The 5,029-nt window shown below is 41.5% G+C and overlaps 1 protein-coding gene across 1 annotated transcript in view; it reads right to left on the bottom strand.

The window, feature by feature from the left end:
* The window catches only part of pnocb (prepronociceptin b), a 31,789-nt gene extending 26,761 nt beyond the window's left edge, over positions 1-5,028 (bottom strand). The window contains exon 1 of the mRNA XM_032542547.1: positions 4,902-5,028. The gene's annotated coding sequence lies outside the window, so the exon portion shown is untranslated. The remainder of the gene's footprint in view (positions 1-4,901) is intronic.
* Between the last annotated feature and the right edge of the window lies 1 nt (position 5,029).

Below are 5,029 nucleotides of genomic sequence, written 5' to 3'. Positions count from 1 at the left end.
CTCCAGTTTTCTGTCCCCCCCCCCCTCCCTCCCTTCCCCTGCATATCACCATTCACATCATCCTAGGGGAGGGCTAGAAAGAAGGGGTGGATTTCCCCTATTCTTTTACGCACAAACCCCCGGACAGACACCCAACCCTGTGACCCGCGCTGACGTAGGAGGCATCGCCTACGCCACCAGTTCCCGTCTTCCTTGAGTCAAGTAATGGGGCTCTAAAAATATGCATCATCCACCGTGAGATTGACGCAGAATTCCTATGTCTAAGGTGTCCATGAAAACCCACAACCCTCGACACCAACCTGCTGCCAAGGTCAGGGAGACAATAACATATCCAATCGGATGTTTTTACCTCAGAAATTCAAGGGAAGTTAAAAATAGTTTAAAAAGCAGCGCCATGAAGATGATAAGCGGTCGATAGGGTTGTTTGTGCTGGGTCCGAGAAAAACAAGTCTTTTTTGTTGAAAATGTTGATAAATCAAGTGAGAAGTGGGTCACTTTCTCATAGACTTCTACAGGAACCGACCTCCTTTTACAACCACACGTGTCCCCCCCGCAGGAATTCAGATAGAATGGAGGTTTAAGGCACTTCCGCATTTGCAGCACTTTGCCAAACCGGGTGGTTTGTCCATTTATATTAACAGTCTATGATGTCAATGTGGATTTTTTTTTTTTAAGTTACATAAGTCAACTTTCTTACGGAATCTCCCTCACATAACGTTATTAACGCCTCTTGACGCCCCTACAGGTGATTTAAGTTACTGTCGCTGAATAGGCTCTGCTCAGGTGGAAGGTGGGTCAGAGCATAGATGGGAATTTATTAGGTCAAAAATCTTTTATCCCAATAACAACGTGTCATTTGTCTCAACGCTCCCCTTTGTGATTGATTGCTATATCATATCCCATTTTAGCCGGCGGTCAGTAGAGCAGCTGTAATGTCTCCGACCGAGAATCGGGTGATGTGGGTTCAAATCCTGCAGATGCAAGTCGGTGTCATTTGGGTTAAAAGCGTCTGCTAAATATTATTTAACTTTAATAGTTGCAATAGAATACGAGAGTGAGGTGCAGTCTATGTGTAAGTCTTTTTGTATTAGTACATTCATACATAACATTTCTATGTAAATGTCTAGTTGAAATATTTTATTTACAATCAATCTATGATTCTAATACATTATGATTCCATGTTTCCATACCAACAATCACTTGTTTTGTTTGTTTCTATTTAATAGTTATAAAATGATTAAAAGAATGTGCAAGACGCAATGCAGCAAGAGCAACAGGCACGGTTATTCATTCATTAAGACGACAAAGGAGCGCACACGCAGTTAAAGCTCTGCCTTTGTGTAGATAAGTCTACAGCCTACCAGGTGGTGTTCTGGAAAGAGCTCAAATGGTGTTTATAGAAGACAACAAGGAACATAGAAATGCATTATCTGCACTTACATGAATGTGAATTAAACAAGAAAGAACTAGACACAGCTTTGGGTAAACATTGTAGACTATTTCAAACATAAATACTGGTAATGGTGCAAGTGTATAACTAATCTGATAAGCGGTATGGATCGGGCACTGACACACACCCACACAGTCCTGGGAAGAGGTCTTATCAGCTAGTTTAAATGAAAACACCTGTGTGGATGGTTAGGGCCTTTAATTGCCACCAAAAACCTTTGTGTATCAAGCCAAACAATCTTTTACCTAAGTAGTTTTTTTGCCTAAACATAACCAAATAATATTAATTTTGTTTAAATTCACAATGGAACATCTAGAGACCACGAAAGCTACGACCGTTACCATTTGACTGGATGATAACGGCCTTCTGAACCTACCAATAGGTGTAGCAAGCCCCTTCTGACCCAAATCTATGAGGCTGATAAACACTGATGAAGCCCATTCTATTGGAGTGATAACATTTGAAATGGGTGAAAGTCAAGGGTTTAACAAAGAGGGGACATATTAGATGTCAATCTATCAAATTCTTGTCATTTGATTCCAAGCCACAAACATCTACCACATGGTGGCGCTAGAGAACCAGTCAGCATATTATCAAAGTCATTAGGCTACAATGGAATGAAATAGGTCTGTTGCCTATATTCATCTAGTAGATGGAGAGATATTTCACTGGATAAGTGAGAATTATGAACTGCTGGTGGCACTTGAGTAAACTATTAGGATTCATCCGCAGGGGACCATGAATGTCTGCACAACATGTCATGGCAAATCATCCAATAATTGTTAAGGTATTTCAGTCTGGACCAAACGCAATTGCTCCGTTGTTGCCGGAACTCCGCCCGATGTCCCGATCATTTAGGCCGGATGCTTGTTACCGTCCACTTTCTTTGGGTTGGCGTTCTAAACGCTGGTAGATTCATTATGACTATGGTTACCCGGTCCTCAGATCTCTGCAGGGTAAATCCAGACAGCTAGCTAGACTATCTGTCCAATCTGAGGACTATGGTTACCTGGTCCTCAGATCTCTGCAGGGTAAATCCAGACAGCTAGCTAGACTATCTGTCCAATCTGAGGACTATGGTTACCTGGTCCTCAGATCTCTGCAGGGTAAATCCAGACAGCTAGCTAGACTATCTGTCCAATCTGAGGACTATGGGTACCTGGTCCTCAGATCTCTGCAGGGTAAATCCAGACAGCTAGCTAGACTATCTGTCCAATCTGAGGACTATGGTTACCTGGTCCTCAGATCTCTGCAGGGTAAATCCAGACAGCTAGACTATCTGTCAAAACTTTTAAACGTACATACGTTCCACCAAAACACGTTCCTTAACGAGGCTATTTTGCAGAGGCACCGCTGCTCTGTCCAGCGCTTAGCCCCGCCCAAGGCAATTGGTTGGTGATGGGTTTAAAGAAATGCCAATAAACCAGAGCACGTTTTCCTCTGTGTGGACTAGCCAGACCCTCCTCCGCAGCACTGTGGCAATGGGAGACTAGCTCAGTAGCAATTGATTGTTAGTACATGTGATGGAAATATAAGGATTATGTATCTGATAATAACAACCTCAGCCTCAGCAAAAATCCTTGGTTTTTGGTCTTGAGGTTACACTTCAAATTTAATTCCCTCCTCATTGAGCTCGCTGTGAAAGTGTGAATGCTGGCCCTGAACCTGTGTGTGTGAGGTGTGATAGTGATGGATGAATTGGGTACATAGACGGAGCCCTCGGTGCGGCCGAGATAAGGAGCCCACAAGAACAAGCAGCTGTTGCGAGGCCTGTCTGTCATTGATATCGCTGTTATCCACTGGCTGTCCAGTGTACATAAACACTTCCTCCGGTGGCCAAGAGCCAGTGATTACCTCCATGATGGAAAAGGTCAAAACATCACATTCAAACCTTGTAAATCCAGTTTTGGTAAGGATAATATGTACATTTTGCTGAAAATATCAGGAGCATTAAGCCAGACAAATCCTGTATTGTCTCAGAATTTGGGGTAATCAATCTAAAAATATTGCCGTTTTTTTTCAATTTATGAAAACAATTGGGTATATGAGGTTACATCAGACACTAGTATGTTTTTTTCTCACAAATGGCCTTTAGGTTTTGTCACAGGTTGCTCTTTTGTAACTGTTGTTGAGTTTTTTTGTCATTTATATGATGTGTTAAATAAACTAAAGTATCTATTTGAAAGGAGAATATTATCATTTCCACAGATAATCTTTAAAAACAAACCTAGTTCTGGCAACCATTTCAGTGTTGAAAAAAACGGTGTTGTCTAAGACTGAAGCTTTCATCATTCACTAATTCTCCACGAGGATTACAAACGCAAATAAACCTTCTATAGAAATGTGTAATTGGTTTCCAAACAGCCATATATCACAGCATTAACGCTGTAGAGGCTTCAAGATAAAAAATTATAGATTTGTTTTATCAATGGAAACATGATAGCTAGATAGATAGCCTTTATTATTAGACTCACGGTCCATAAAAAAAAAAAAGATACAGATACACAAGACAGACACCAATTAAATAAGACAGCTAAACCAGTAGTCCCATAAGGGGGACCGGTATCACAAAGCACTGAACCTCGGGTCAATCAGATGTGAAATGACAGAGTTACAAGAAGAATTCAGGCGGCCGATACATCATTATCACATTCTACATCAGATTCTTCAGTAAAGCAGAGAATGTAATCACTCCTGCTTGACAGAACAATTCACTTGCACTACACCACCTCCGTTTCCTGAGTAGAATGGGCAAACAATCATTAGAAGCAACCCGCAGCTTATTGAAACTTCCCTTTTTGAACTTGACCCACAAGGGGGCAGTGTAAAAGAGGTTTATCTTGACGGGATCAGAACACCAAGAGAACTTCCTGGCGAGCATGTTAGCCTGTATATATAACATGCAACGCTGCCTATACATGTCCTCATCATCTGACATTAGATCTGTTAAGATGGGACCCAAATACTTCATTTTACAACCAACAGTTAGCACTTGTCACACCGACGGAGCCAGGGGGGGGATACTATTTCTTATCAGCACTTCCATCTATTCTCCCTTTACCATGAATCAAAGAATGATGAATACAATGCTTTAATAAGAAAGAAACAACACCTTTTTTTAGGTATTGCAAAGGAGTTTTATATGCAACGAATGATAGCTGGCATTAAAGCACAACTTATTATGCAATCAGTATAAATGTATTATCTGTCCCAAGACAGTTCTCTATAATGAACTTGATTTGCCAATAAAGAGACATAAGCACTTTGCAGTATTTTCCTAAAGTTGCACATATATACCACTCTCTTTTGGGTTTATTGGCTCCGACACCAAGTTATACTTTGACTTCCTACACAAACAACAATTTAGGAGATTTCTTTGGAGCCCAGATCGGTTCCAAGGATGAAAAAAGCGCTGAGTGATCTGGCTGGTGGGCTCCCTGCCAAAACTGACCGTAATGCGGATCATATCCGCCGTTCATGTTGAAGTCCTCGAACTCCTCTCCATCTCACGCAGCTGATGTGTTTTACCGTCCTCCTCCTCAATGAAACCCAATGATGTGAAACCAGATGAGGGGGGTG

This window comes from Etheostoma spectabile, chromosome 18 (assembly GCF_008692095.1).
Source record: "Etheostoma spectabile isolate EspeVRDwgs_2016 chromosome 18, UIUC_Espe_1.0, whole genome shotgun sequence".
NCBI lineage: Eukaryota > Metazoa > Chordata > Actinopteri > Perciformes > Percidae > Etheostoma > Etheostoma spectabile.
Note: the sequence above shows the minus strand (reverse complement) of the source record. Positions and strands in the feature narration are given on the sequence as shown.